A 16203-nucleotide genomic window follows, 5' to 3' on the forward strand; every position below is an offset into this window, starting at 1 on the left:
ACTTCCTATCATACATTTCATTGCAAACCTCCTTTATAATGAAGATGCTGGAAAATGATGTAACAATGCATTTTTTAAAACTTCCTCCATATTTTCTTCTTATTGCTAGATATAAGCAGAACCCTATATGAACTTTAAATGCTTCAATAAATGCTACTGATGATGAACAATACAGATCTGGTAGATTTAAGTGCTTTGATTCAAGTTATATTTCAGTCTGCTCTTCAATATATTCAACATGGTAACTCTCTGCAGATTAGACTCAGTGGAAAACCTGTTTTCAAAGGCTGAGGTCTCTCAACTGTTTTGACTTTCACTTCTTTACTTTTTCTTTTCTTCAATGTTGTTTCATTTTAGTTGTACGCTTACTCTCCCGGTTACTGAGTTAAAACACAGTCCTTTAAAGACTAACTTCAGGGTTCTTTTATGCTTACCACTGGTACAGTATTATAAAACAAAACATTTGGGTTATATAGATTATAAGCTAATAGATAGAAGTTACCAACTTTGTGGGAAATACTTCACTCATAAAAAAATGCAATATTGTTTGGCTTGATTTAGTATAGCTTTGCTACATAGAATATGATTTAGTATAGCTTTGGTACGTAGAATAAATTATTTGCAGCTGGCTTACCCATGCACATGCTCTGGGAGTGAGGAACACATGCATGTTATCAATTCATTATTTGTGCTAGTTCATTACCAGTTACGTGCTGGACAGCGACATCACTGTCTACCCTACATGTGAGGTTATAACATTAGTGGCAATAGATATCAAGCTGTTGGGAAGAAAGCAAAAGCTAGACTGTGGTTGGATTAACATTTGATTGCCTAAACAGTACAGCTTTGAAAGCATGGGAAAATTTGCCTAGTGAGCAAGCTGGATTTTTTAAAAAACATAAAGGCTGCCAAGCTCCAAAACCTAAGGGGAAAAAAAGAGCTTGTGGAGAACTTTAATTAAAGCTAGCGGAGAGAACTCCCCTCCTCCTTCTGAAAAGAACTTAAATATGTAATTTTAACTCCATACTCGTACCGGTTCTTTTTCTTTACTAAAAATAATAATAATAATAATAATAATAAGGTTAAGCATGACATTTTTGCAAGTGTTTTCACATCTGCCAGTCCCTATTTCACCTTCTTTGTCTATTATGGTGAAGAGGAGACAGTCTGTTCTAGTGAATATTCACCCAAATTGATCCACAAGACCTAGGTTGTTTTTGTTTTTGTTTTTTCTCATTAATATGCACACGTACCAAGTGCTTATTCAGTTTAGTCTATTTTGAAGGCAATATGAAGTTTACTACTACTCTTTGCTGTATGGATACAGACTACTGAAGTGACTGTACTAAGGATGCCCTCTACTGAGAAGAAAAGGATAGAAGTTTAAATATCAGAGCTGCAGGGAGGCTTCCCTAGTTAGAACAAGTTGCAAAAAATGGTTTTCAGGAGTAGAGAACATTTCAGTATTTCATTTTTCAATTTTGGAACAGTTCTGTTAATTGTGTGGGCAGATATGGCCACAGTATTATAGATTATTCTAAACTAAACTGGACCAGGGAATGTTCCTGAACAATTCTGATGAGTTCAAGTGCTAGAAGGATGTACTTGAACATACAAAACTGTGGCTGACTTCAGTTAGCAAACTCAAACCATTTCTGAGCATTATTTGGCAGTGTTCCTTAGGAGTAGTGTAGAGTTGACCATGTTGTTTTGGGTGGAAAGGGATTTAACACTGTGCTCTGTACTAGCTGGCATCATGTGAGAAAATGATCCTAGACAGAATTATCAGTAGACATACAGCCTCAGAAAACAGGGACACGAAGAATCTGATAAGATAATTGACTTCTTGTGGTGGGGTTGATATTGCATAGCAAACACTCAGTACTGCTGATGGATGTTTGTCTGTCCAGTTCTCAAAAATATTCAAAGACAAAGATCCATTTGCAGCTATTTTAACCATGGTTGGTTTTCCTCAAATCTAACCTAAATAAATGCAAAGTTAGATCGGTATTAATTTTTCTTAATAGAAGAATGAAAATATCTTTATTTCCTCTTTGCAGCTACCATTTAATTATTTGGAGTGACAATACACGATTTCAGTTTTTTGTTAAGATTAAAAATACTGGTCCAAGATTGCTAACTCCTACTGAAATATCTTACAGACAAGTGCTAAAACAAGAGCTAGAGAAGGAAGAATGGTCTCTCACAATTATCCATGAACAACTGCTAAAAAGTCTATCAGCAAGTCATGAATGCTTTAAAACTACAACATCTGTGATGCATTCCTGTAATACATATTACAGGTCCAAATAGAGTGGAAAAGCTTCCTGACAATGTGAGTAATTTTGTTCTTGCTCATACACTTTCATGATTATTAACTTTGGTGTTGTCAGTGAGCACATGGTGTACAGACATTTATGGGACAGCAGTAAATGTTCTGTGTGCTGAGCTAGTGGGTCTGATGAGCATAACATTTTGTGTTCAGAGGAGTATCCTGAGGGAAAAGCAAATATGCATTCTGAACGCTTTCTACATGGACTTCCTACTGGTGTGCATGGGTTGAAATACTTTTAGGACATTACCACCTTCAAAAGTGACAGATTCCATTGAATCCAGTGTTTGAGGCATGCCCCAAATACGACCGTCTGCATTTTTTCTTTTAATTTATGATTTATAGACAGATATAACTGGTCTTGACCATCATAAGAGCCCTTTTCCTGGAGCCTGAATATCTTCTACAGTAATAAGGAAAATATTTGTAAGGGAAAGAAAAGCATTTGTTTTGTTCTCGGTTTTTTGTTTGTTTATTTGTTTTTGCCAGAAGGAATGCAGCACTAGAAAAAATATTTTTCAAATTATGTTACCCACATTTATTTAAAAAGTTTACTCTATTCTGTCTGAAGGAAGGCCTGTTTCATTCCCAATTTCTGTGTCAAAAGACATGGCCTGTTCCCTCCTTTAATGTGGGAAGAGGGAACCCACCAGCATTTTTTCACTGACATAATCTGGGCACTCTCCTGATTCAACTACCCCTCCCTTTTCAAGGGTCTTTGAGGTTTTTCTGTCTTTTGATCCCAAGTGAGATGGAGCCAGACATGCAAATGCTTCCCATCACTTAATGGCCTAGCCATTGTTATCTGAACCTCTTTGAAGTTGGGAACCTGCAGCTCTTCTCTAGGGCCATTGTTTCACCTTTCCCGTTAAGTTCTGCAGCCATTCCTTTTACAGTTCCCTTTGACTCTGCAATCCATTCAGCCAGTCATCATTACTAAGAAAGCTAGACCCCACAGAGTCCCTAAGGATTACACAGCTTTCAAGTATTGTCAGAAGTACAATTTCAAGAGAATCTCTCTGAGTTATCACAAGAAAATTATTTCTTTCTGACTGACAAATCACACAAGTACATATGTCAGATAGCATTCTCTGCCTTCACCTTCTTTTGAATGGAGTGTGTATCTGGAAGCTGCAACACTATGGTGTGGGACTGCATGTCTCTGGAGGCTAAGGCATCATCCCACTAGGATCACTGGCGACAAGGAGCCAGTAGATAATGTTCAGTCTAGTCTATTCTGCAGTCTAAATGCTAGATGTTTAAAAAGTGAAAATAAATCAACACTGTGTTCTCACTGCATCGCATGGATTAGTCTGTATTCATGTTCAGACAATGCAACATAGAAATCTTTACCATTCTTGAATAAAGTTGGCTTCCTAGTAAGACAGCAAGAAAGCATCAAAGTGTGAGTAGAGATTTTGCATAGAATACTTTCAAAATAATTAACAAAGTGCCTCTCAGTGAGAGAAAGAAAGGATGTTCAAGATACTATTCAGTAACCTTGTCCTTCAAATATTATATTTTGCTGTGTAGATAATCAAAATATAATGGCAGGACAATATTTGCAGATGAAGGTAACATCTTCTGTTCAATCAGCTAACACAGGTGGAAGAATTAGACAAACTGCAAATAAAGAAAACTTTCTCCAGGTTGGGAAGAGAAGCAGAAAAAGCTTCCTCAAATTGGAACTGGAAAGTATATCCTTTGTTAACAGGACCGATTTTCCAAGACCTATCAATTCAACCTTTCGATATGCAAAGGACAGAGTTATCAAAATTAATTGAGCTAAAAGGGAAAGAATCCTTAAGAAAAACTACAATCTGATAAATAACAGGAGTGGTCATAGTTTCTGGAGAATTTTATTTTGTCTGAATGCCTTTCAATTATGTCTTAATAGTTTTATATAGTACTAATAATAAAAAAAAAGATTTCTTACTATTCCTTTGAAGTTCCAGTACTTTCTTAGTGAAAGCCCTGATCTCATATATTTCTAGGGCTGGAACATATGCAGAGAAATCACAGTCATCTCAGAAAGAAAAACAGGATGAATATTCATAATTTTGTTCTGTGAAGTACCACCCCACCCCAGAGCAGAGAATAAGAAAGTGAAAATAATCCAATTGAGACATTTTTTTGAGAAACCACCAAGCAAGATTTTAAATGAATATTTTAGGACAAAATATTTTAGGTACAAAATATTTCAACCCTCTATCAAAGATATTGTTTATTTTGTAGTTTAACTCACCACCTCTTTTTAACTTTTTAATCTTTTTCTTGCTTTGTTGTCATTACTTTGTTGATGGTGTTATTTTATTTTAAACTTAGTTTGCCACTATAAATGAAAGCATCACTTCAAAATAAAAAGTCAAGAAGCTTAATGTCCAAAAACGGATAGGCGATCCCTATGTATGCTGATAAACTGGGACCTCAGTTTAACGTGATAGCTAATACAGTTTTACAGTAATACAGAAGATTTTTTATCTTCTTGGTTTGTTTTAATCTTGTGTCAACGGTTCCTTGCTCCCTGTGAGACAGAGCAGACTTTTACACTATGTTACTAGAAAAACTTTTCTTAAAAAATCCTGATTATGTATAAGTCTATTTCAAATTATAGCCATGCATTCAATAAAAGCTTCTGGGCTTTCAGTTGAGCTTTTTTGCATGAAGACAGGTGATTAGTCAAAAGTGAAATATTTCTCAGAAATGATATGAGGCAGACAAAGTTTTGAAGTATAGTTCAGTTTCAGAATCTGCTGATACTGAAAGTTTCCATCCGAAAGCTGACTGTTTCATTTCCTGTCATTTCACTTGCCCTGCTGATAGGCTATGAACTGGATTGCTAGGGAACAAAATCTGAAAGCTGCCAACCCTTCATCAGCTCATATGGTACATAAATATGCTACACTGTTAAATGCATTGTTCCGAGGAAGTGATCCTCAGTTAGAGCCACTTGGTAAAAATGTTGCAAGTAGTTTATATCCACATCATTCAGTATTAGCCCTCCTGGAGAAGACCATGTTCACTTGTCACACATTCCTAGGTTATATCTGAACTCCTTGAATTTCTTTAAGTCCCCAAACCTCAATATGCTAAATACATACTGCTAAATACAGGAAGCCAAGAAAATCCTTGGCACCTTATAGAAAAGCTAGGATTGCAATGGAGAACATTATTTTGCAAACTATCCAAATTCTGGTAGCAGTTTCATTGCTTGAGCAACAAATATAGCAACAGCAGTACAAGCTCAAATGTTCTTTCCTAATGGAGCATTTGCTTATATCATAGCAGAACATCAGAAGATTATGAAAGTAAGTGGGATATCATTAATTTTTCATTAATTTTAAGGTGAGTGGGTATACAGATTAATATGAACTCATAAACAATGACAGTAGCACCGTAAGAAGAGTCCAGGCTGAAGAAATAAAGCAGATTAAACTCAGGCATGTAATCTACCCATTACAGGTAGACCAGCTACTGTGAAAGTTCCCTTTGTGCAAAATTAGAGGAAGACTAGCTCCTCTACATACCAGACAGTTGAGAAAACATTTCTCCACTCCAGGGAGAAATGATAGACGCAGTCATGAGTAGACACAGAATAATCAATAAATGTAGAACAAAAGAGAAGATTATCTCTGCAAAGTAAATTTTTAGAGGTGTTATTGACATCAAATATTTTTCTATTGGAGACACAGCAGAGTATTTGTCTTCACTGATCAGACTTTTTTGAAAAATAAATAACCATCTAGCTTGTATTGGGTAATGGTTTTTTATTTGTTTGTTTTTGTTTTTGTTTTTTTCAGTGAAAATTAATAAATATTTTTATGATAAGGTGTATGCAAGTAGTGTCTTTATCCAAGGAAAACTAATTGAAGACCATAGTCACAGAATCTGAGAGTGACAGAAGTAACCAAAGATATTCTCTAAATAGTAACAATATTTTGTAATAAACTGGATAGGAACTCTATCAAAGAAGAATAACATTTTGGGGAAAGAATTAGAACCACAGTAGGGTCGGGACTATCATGGCCTGCTTGGCTGAACAGTAGAGGGAAAGATATGAGTGAGACTATTACAGTACAAAAATGGGAATAAGATAAAAGCATAAAGCATGTTATTGAAAAGAGTAAAATTAATTGCAGAATATTCTCTCCTCATTTGTCCATAAGTTTCTCCACACTGTCATTCTCAGGCAGCAGAAAAGGCAAAAAATGAAAAGTCAGTGGTTTGTGCATGGCCTAAAAAATTTAGTGCTCCAAAACAATGAAAAATTTGCTCATCATCTTATTTAAATGTTCAATACTTTGTCTGGGTAGGCCACAGATAGCTAAAAATGCTGTGGAGGGTATCCAGAAAATATCCCTAGGAATACCAAGTGGATTTTTTCAGTTATGCATGCATGATTTGGAACTTGACTACCTTAAACATGTTAATGGAATAATACATATCAGTGGACAAAACTGCACTGGACTAGATTTTGTGCTTAGGAGATACACCTATCATTCATATAAAAACAAAAACAGAAAAAAGGAAAATATTTTCATAGCCTTCAATAAGAATCTGTTAGAGGCAACCCTGAAGAAGGTAATTGGCTACATCTCTGCTGATGGACAAACACACACACAAAAGCTCTTGAATGATCAGTCACTCAAACCATGTAGAAGGACTGACTTTGATAGAGCTAGCAGTAGGATTTTTTTCCTCAACTTCAGTAAGGCTTAAACATCATGTCACATAACATTCTCATAGACAGGCTGATAAAGTGCAGGTGAAATAAGTGGATGGTGAGGTGGATTGAAATCTGGCTGAATATTCAGGCTCAGAGGATTGTGATCAGTGGCACTAATTCCAGGTGGAGACATGTCACCAATGATGTACCCCAGGGGTCAATACTAGGAACAACATTTCAATCTTTTCATTAATGATCTAGCGAGAGTATGCAGATGAAAAAAATAAAGAATCACCACCAACATCATAAAAAAGGAGATGAGTGGCCAGTACAAGGAATGTGCCACCACTCAGGGGAACCTTGTCAAACTGGACAACCAGGTAAAAGTGTATCTCATGAAGTCCAATAAAGGAAAGTGCAAAGTCCTGCATCTAGAGAGGAATAACTGTAGGCATTAATAGTCTGAGGACCACCTGACTGGAAACCTCAAGTTACTGATGGACACAGAGTTGACAGCTAGCAGTGTGCTCTTAAAGCAAAGACAGACAGCCACCTGGACTTCTCGGGAAGGAGTATTGCTGTCAGTTTAAGGGAGGTGATCTTGCACTCCTAGGCAGCACTAATGAGTCTGCATCTGCAGAACTGCATCCAGTTCTGGGCTACCCAGTACAAGATGGATATGGTCATACTGTAGAGTCCATCATAGGTCTACAAGATGACCAAAGGACTGGAGCACCTCTCCTATGAGGAAAGGCTGAGAGAGCTTCAGGCTATTCAGCCCCGACAAGAGAGGGCTCAGAAAGTGAGCTAGGAGTTAATCTGCAAGGACAATCAGGGGTTCGGTGCTTCCATTTCTTAGCAACGTGGGTGAACTCATTTTACAGCTCTATTTCACATTCCAGAAAGGAGCAACATGAATGTCAGTGAGATAATTGCCTAGTAAGGCACATAAAGGCAGCAGTTCCAACGAGTTCAGACAACTGTGCCCACAGACATGACATAACTTGAATTTATGCAAAGACTGCTGTTTAGAAAAGATCATGACTAGTGGGAAAGCCATGCTACAGCACACAAAACATCTAAATGGCAGGCGACTGTGTCATGGTCCATTGGCCATACAGGCTAGTGAACTTGTTGAAATGCTCAGAGGCTTCTTCAGCATTTGAGCAGGTTTCCCTTGCAGAATCAGGCTGCTCAAACAAAAAAAAATAGAGGCTATCTGAACCTTGAAACTGAGAAGCTGCCCTTTTGAGACATAATTTCTGAGATTACTGGAACAGTGAGTTGGCAACAAGTTGTTTTGTGATACCAAGGATCACTTTACCCTGGAATGATCAGTGAGAAATTAGAGACTGCTGGAAACATGTATCTGTTGGATTCCTCAAGATTGTACACATCATATCTACTGGACGTGAGTGATGTCATCTACAATGTTGCTCCTGCTGGCCCAGACTGATTGGACCCAGAATTTCTTGGTGTCTGCGACCATCACCTTTCTTTCTGCCACAAGGGTGATACGAGGATAATGCTATGCTAGGCAAAGATACGTGTGCCACCAAGGTATGTGTGTCACATCTGATGATCACAGCACATTCAGATATCAAGACCCATAAGCAACTCAGTCTATAGGCTTTCCATTTTACTCCATTCTTCCACTTGTCTTCCAGATGGATTTCCTACTAAAGATGATGGGGTTTCGCTGTTCACCTGAGTGTTTGGCTTGTGCTTCCCATCCAGCCAATGAATGCATGGAGAGACCAAAATCAGACACACCATAGGCTACATCTTGTCCCAGAGTGGATGCAGGAAAGGAACCAGGCTAATTTATAAGCTTATTGAACTTAGAGTAAGAACTGCAAACTGTGTTCCATTAAGTGTTCTAACTGTGAGGGAGCAGGGAAGTAGGAAACAAATGTATAAGACAGACTTCATCATTTCCTTTGCTGATGGAAAAACTTGCAAACCATCCTCATTCAGGTGCAATCGATCAATTTATTTTCATGGTTCATGCTCTCAGGCTAGTGATTCTGAATTTTAGTGACATACTTGTACACTGTAGCATTTAAACATGGTCTATACCTTTGACTAAATACCTAGTTAAAGTTTTCATATGCACTAGATTTCTGAAGGAGCAGTGAGTTTGAAAGGTCCCAAGCTTCTTTCAATAGACAAAGTAAAAAAAGACCCATAAGCTTTTTCTTCTTCTTCTTTTTCCCCTCATCCCCCAAAGATTAGAAAGTTTTTTTCAGTTCTCTTGGAAGAAAAACAAATGTCTTAATTAAAGTAGTAGGTAATATCCGTTGTCTTGCTAGGCAAGTACTGATGCTGAAGATGTTACACTGACAAACTGAAAACTTAAGATGAGAAGTAGGCTCTACCTGTGTTCATCCTGCTGTTTTCAAGCAAAAAGAAAAGAAAAAAAATCTGATATTTCAAAGAGTTTGTAAAAAGGGAGGTGAAGATAAAATTTACATATATTCTTGTTTGATTTTTCTTTCCAAAATTCAGTAATAGTAGAATTAAACAATGGAAATTACTGTTAGGACGCCAAAGGAAGCTTTCCAGAAATAGATATGCAATAAATCTGGATGAAACAATAGCAAAGTAGAAAATGAATTTGAGCCTCTAAAATGCTGAGAAGCATATTTATGAAGAGTCCATTGAACTGCACAGTCTGACTTTGTTGCCATCAGAGTTAATCAGTGTTACTACTATTTATTTTTTGGACTATCACAGCACATAACAGAAAATGCTCTATGACATCAAGCACAACTAGGCAGTTATTAGCCCATGTTATTGTGTCTAAATCTGAGCCAAAGATAAACAAATGAGTAAGAAAATTCCGTGTTGGAGCTGCTAGTGTGTAGATCTTAGTATCAAGTGTAATAACCAATCTGTAATAGGAGAAACCATGAGTATGTATATTTTTAGAACTCTAGGAATGTTTTGAATTCAGCCTGACTGAACTACAACGAAAATGCTCTCAAAAAGCAAGTTGTTCATGCTATTTATGAACTCATAGTGTTAATGATTTAGTCAAGCAGATGAGATGCTATATATCAGGGCATAACAAATGAAAAATTAAGCTCATCACTCATTATTTTTTCTTTTCAGCAAAATTTTCTGACTGTAAGAAACAGTAAACTCTGGGTTTCAAAATCACTTTTGTGAGGCTAATTTTAAGGGGCAAAGAGAAAATGAAATTAGAGCTGAGCTATAAAATAATTGTAAGCATGTATGATATATTTTTATTGTAAAGATACCAAACACCAAACCTTTGATCAGAAAAAAATGTTTTACATCTGGTAACTAAACTGAAAGAAAAGCAAAGGGAACAGTTAAAGATTTCGTATTGCTTGGTATGAACAATAAAATCACAATATATCCTTGTGTGAAGAGTAGATAATATTGAGCAGGGAATTCTGGAGGGTCTACTATCCTTCTTTGTTCTAAAAACAAACAAATAAACAAGTATGTATGCATGCGAGACAGAAGAAACTGAGATAAAAGAACCTCTGGTACTGTCCCACACAGCTAATTTTTTTATATTCCATTGTTCCCTTTATTCTCTCTTTGATGTTATTATCATTTTTGTGTCTTTACCCTTCCGTGTATCACCCAAAAGTCTCAAAGGTCCCAAAAAGTTTGTGATATAAATACAGCCATACTCTATGAGTATGTACAATCACAGATTATATAATTGTTAGTTATTTCCTCTCTGATACCACGGTTTGCAGCTATGAATTAACATACTATTTTAATTATCTTGCAGTCATAGATACAAGACAAGAATTACAAGAGTACAGGCCTTTAAGATGACAGTGACTGCATTATTTCCTTAAGACATAAAGTCTCTGTTTTATTCATCGCCAAAGCATGTTGAGATTGTCACTTGAATTTGACAAATCTGAATCATGCATTCATCTGTGACTATTTCCCTTTTGTCCTCTTTATTTGCCACAGAATTAGTGGTCAGAGTTATGAAGGCGTCATTTATCATTTTGAGTACTTTCATGTGAATCAGCACTGCTTGAGAAGTGGCACAATCCAGTTGCTGACTTGTCTTATTTATTCATTTATTAAGGAATAAGAAACTTCAGTCATACTCACATCAAGCGTCCATGTAAAATTCTGATATTTGGAATTAGGCCACCATGCTGTAATGTGATGGACATCTGGCGTTTGACACCGATTTACACTGTTTATTCTGGGAAATAAAAAAGAAATGCACACAATTCTAAAACGAGATTTTATCTTTTTTTTGTGTGTGTGTGTAAGGAACTTAGATGCACTAGTCCGCCTGCTGTTTGCTGCAAACAGAAAGATCAGTTCCTCCTGTTCCTTTTTCATTATTGTAGTTTTATTAAGGCACTGCCATTTTCTTCTTTTAACCTTCAGATAAATGCATCATATTTGTGAACTGTTTGTTTGGTGTAGGATAAGACCGTATCTACAATGACTGTCTTAGAAATACTATTGGCTAAAGTAAATTCTGCAGAATTGTGGTGTTGCAGCTCAGGAGTACTTAAATTATGAATAACATTTGTTTCTCTTTTGATCTGTTCACTCACTTTTCTTATGAATTCTAGGAAAGTTTGGCAAATTTCATATTCAATTAATGTTTTTCATATCTTGCAAAAGCAGGCAAACATTTCTATCCCATCAGAGAAGTATCCTAGACAGTAGGAAATCTATACTTCACAAATCTTAATTTCAGATTAAAACTATGGAGAAAATGGTAATTCTACCTTTGCATTGAGAGAAAAGCATTCCCATGATATCTTGGACTATTAAAGCCTGCATGTTGCTGTGCACATGTCACTTATACAATTATTATTTTAACAGAAATAAATGAAGCTTGTCTGTTAAGTGCACATTCATTTTCCTACAAAATCTTTTGGCAGCAAGTTGGATTACATTTGAATGTAGAAATTTGTTCACTATAATTGAACATGCACCCAACAAGTGTTCTCGCTATGATATTTTCTCTACTCAAACATCTACTCCTATAAAATTTCAGGAAAACAGAAATTTTCTGCAAAAAGACTATAAAATTGCAGGAAAATGACTACCCCAGATCATACTAAAAGTCCTTGAATTTCAGTCTTCTCTGTCCTGTTAAAAACATGAGTTAAGCGCATTTCAATTCCTATTTAAAAGCTAAGTATTAGTGACAGTTACTTGTGAGCCTTGTTGCCTGCAAGTTTAACTACTAAAGATACTCTTCTATGGTCTGATTTGCTCTATTGCACTCTATTTGTAGTCATCTGCAGCCAATATGAAACTGATGGGCATTGCTAATAAGTCAGCAAGAAAGTTCTTCACTCATGTTTAGTCCTGTTCTTTTGAAGACTTTTCCTTTAAGAATACACTTTAGTAGAGATGACATGTATATTTATATAATTTAATATTAACTAGAAATAGATTGTATCACAGAAGTATTTCTGCCAGTTGTCAAATTAATTGCTAATCCCCTTATATATTGCTTGGCCACATTCCAATAACTGAACAGTTTTGATCCAGAAAGTCATTCCAAAATGTATTTATTATTTTTTTGGCCATGTGCAAGCAACTAAACTAGGAATGGATTCCATTCAACTGCAACTCTGAGCTGAGCTTCTTCCTTCCTGGCCTTTTCCTTGTAAAGGAAACAGACTGTTACACTCTTTTTCTTACCTTCAAGTATTCTGCCACATTATGTATGTGCATACCAGAACACAACCAGACAGAGGATTTTAGTATACATGGACTGAAGTTTCTACAGATCTGAATAGCAGTTCTTTAAACCCAGTCTTCTGTAAAGAAATGAAGCGTTCTTCTCTGTCAAGCATGATCCATCCTACACTAAGAACAGAACTGATATAATGGACTAATGATGAAAATTTTGAGGAAAAAGTAGGGTGGGGGAAGCTAAATACATTTCCTGCTATCTGGTGACACCTTATTGAATGTATAAAATAATAAATAAGAGAAATTATTAGCAACTTTCTATATTCTGTAGAGCTTGGAGTTCTTTTACTTCATGTTATCTGATAGCTACATATCAGAGCTTTCTCAGTATCTGACTTGAAGAAAATAGACCACTTTATGATGCTTTTGTCACCTCCATTTGGATATATATGCAGTCTCCAAGGAGCCTGGGAAGAAAAAGGGTGGGAGTAGTCATGAGAAACAGGTGAGCTAAACACAGATGCCAAAGCAGAAAGATAGCATTCCTCCCTGTACAAATATCTATGAATTGATATGCATTGAAGTGAGAAAAATCATTAAAGTTATGATGGAGGGAAGGGGAAGGGAAAGGGGAAGGGAAAAAGCAAAGGAAGGAAAAAGAGTAAAATTTTTCTTTTAGGAACTTCCTTCTTGTATAGCTTAAAAAACACTAGGGAGTGGAAGGGGAAAAAGTAGACAAATGCTCTCAATGCAGTTTTTCTTTTTTTATCTACTGATAATCTAACCTAATGGAGATGCATGTTGCAATTAACTGGGTCTCCAGTAAGAGCTCTAAAGAATCCACATGCCTTTGAGATTAAAGAAAGTTGATAAATAGCATTTCCCTTCCATTGTCAGTTTTCTGTCAGTGTGCTAACCACTCAGCATTGCTCTTCTTATGTTAGCATGTTAGACACCCAGCTATTCAGCAACACATGGGCAGTGTCATTATGTCAAAGCAAACTAATTATTGGTTTGACAAAATCTCATTTTTCAGGTTTGGTTCACTTTTGTTTTTATTTATTTGTTTTTGTTGTTGTTTTTGTTGATTTGTTTGGTCTTTTTTTAAGGTTTTTGTTGTTGTTATTGGTTTTTGTTTTGTTTTGTTTTTGTTTTGTGGGTAAGGGAGCAGTGTTTGAGCACTGTCTTCCTCAGCTTTGGATGACAGATAGACACCAATTTCCTCACAGCAGCAATATGAGCTTTTACAAGTGAATAAAACCACAAACCCAAAGAGCTTTCAACTAGGTAGTGAGGTTTAGTGGCTGAGTGAATTTAGATGCCTACAGGATTAACAAGAGTGGCTTTTAGGAATGGAAGTCCTAGAATAAACAGGATTGGATCCCACCAAATATTTTTATCCTGTGATATTGTAAATGATGCTATTCAAGCACCTACAGAAGAAAACTGGCTTCATGGTTCCTTCACGTCCTGTAACTCCTTAGCAGAGAAAACTCTGAACTTACAAATGCTTACAAAAATGACAGTAAAAAAGCCAAATATATTTTCTGTACCTGCAATTGACAGTCAAAGCCTGGATCAATAGCAATCAATTAAAATACAGCCAGTATAACTACACACCTTTTCCTATAATCATGAACAAATGACTATTTCAAAATCACATCTTATACAATGATTCAGTTCTCCATTAGCATTATTTTGGAGCTAGGCACCATCATTCACCTTATATGACACATTTTAGTACAGTTGCAATAGCTGATAACATGCAAGAGAGGAAGGGAGGGAGAAGAGGAGGGGGAGGAAGACATTCCAGGGAATGAGAGCAAGTGCTTGCACAAACCTTTCTTTCAATTCAAGTATGTAAAGTGAGATAAATGGTCAAAATGCAGACATACTGTACACAGTAGGAGCCAAAAGCTGCTCCCCGGATTGGCAGCTCCAGAAGCCATCAGCACCGGATCCTTTAAGCAATTACCAGCTCGGAAATGTCCTTCCATTGATTGTGATGGACGTAAACCAGCTGTGTTTCAATAGCAAGCAAACAGAGGGAGGAAGAACCAGACGGCAGGACACAAACAGTGCTGAGCACTGGGACCAGCTGCAGCCTGCAGGTCACACTTCCATGTCAACAAAAAAATGTTATTTAATATTTGCCAAACACTGCAGTAATTCATCACAAGGTATAAGTGGACCTATAATGTCTGAAATCGCCCGTTGAAGATTAACTGGATGTATCATGTTTCCAGTGCAGTGCCCGAAATGGGAAACAAAATTTCTGAACCTTGTAGGCAAGGCACCGATTCACTCCCTGGGGTAGGAGTATTCCCATGCTGGTCATACTCAGCCACGCGGTTCAGGAAATACTTGTGCCAGCATATTTGTATGCACAAAGAACACTGCTAAAAGAGGACAGTGCCAGCCTGTCAGAATCCAGCTAATGTGAAAGTCTGATCAAATGTATGCAGCTACCTTCATCTTGACTAGAGCCCGTATAAGACAAAATTACTGTGAATCACCAACTGAGAGCGGAAGAGGTTGACTATTGTTTAAACACAGAGATAAGCTGGCAATGAACTGCTCATTGCTGGAGGGTGCCTCTAAAAATATCTGTTCTCCCCTGCAGACATTCTTCAAAGGGACATGGGGCTTCCTGGCTGCACAAAGTGGCACTTCCAGGAGAAGGAGCTGCCAACGCCAAAATACTGTGCTTGTTTTGTACCACTCCAAGTTTTAAAACAGAACAAAGAAAAACTTTTCAAATATACAGAACAGTGTGAAGCTCTACAAGAAGATTATAGAGAAATTATTCCATATATCCAAACAAGCATGTGAGAAAAAAAAAAAAACAACTAGAATTTATTTGTAATTTACATTTTATTAATTTTTAGTACATGTCTGAAACTATAGCTGCATCTAAGAACAGAAAAAAAAAATGCTAATTCAACCGAAAGAGCCATCCAACAACTATAAGGACTAACATTTCTGTTTGCTGATCTCTGTCTGCACTGTAGTTGGACTCTGGTACTGCCAGACATGGCCTCAGGTGGACAGCAACGCTCAGGTAGAACTGTGGAGCAAAACATTTCTGGCAGGGGCTGCAGTACTGCGCTCCTCGTACTACTTCTGCGGAGCTGTGATTTCCTACTGCATGCATCAAGCAGCAGTAAGCTAGCATGTTATGCACATTCCTGTAGTTATTATAACTAACCCATAGAGTGCTTCTACAATATAGTATTTCACAGGATTTCCCCAATAATTTCTTCAGGATCCACCTAGGACTGTTGTGCAAAAGTCCTAAGTATGCCTCTAGAGAACTGAGTAATTATAAGAGGTTTTAAATAACACAAGTGTTTAAAATAATAAAACATATCAAGGTCATACAGTGATGAGAAAGTACAAGAAATGTTCTTGCCACAACACTCTTCCTGGAACTGCACGGCATTCATTACATGAGCTTTCCAGAGAAGTTTTCTGCACATCATAAAAGGCAGCACTCAAATCCCTTTTCTTTTTCTTTTCTTTTTTTTTTTTTTTG

At 36.8% G+C, this 16203-nt stretch overlaps 1 long non-coding RNA gene across 1 annotated transcript; it reads right to left on the minus strand.

The window, feature by feature from the left end:
• Positions 1-10220: 10220 nt before the first annotated feature.
• Positions 10221-15385, minus strand: LOC104917458. The gene is made up of 3 exons (XR_004162573.1): positions 14564-15385; positions 11109-11205; positions 10221-10447 (listed from the first exon to the last, which is right to left on the minus strand). It is a non-coding gene; the product is annotated as an uncharacterized LOC104917458 (long non-coding RNA).
• Positions 15386-16203: the final 818 nt, after the last annotated feature.

The sequence above is a fragment of the Meleagris gallopavo genome, chromosome 1, assembly GCF_000146605.3.
Source record: "Meleagris gallopavo isolate NT-WF06-2002-E0010 breed Aviagen turkey brand Nicholas breeding stock chromosome 1, Turkey_5.1, whole genome shotgun sequence".
NCBI lineage: Eukaryota > Metazoa > Chordata > Aves > Galliformes > Phasianidae > Meleagris > Meleagris gallopavo.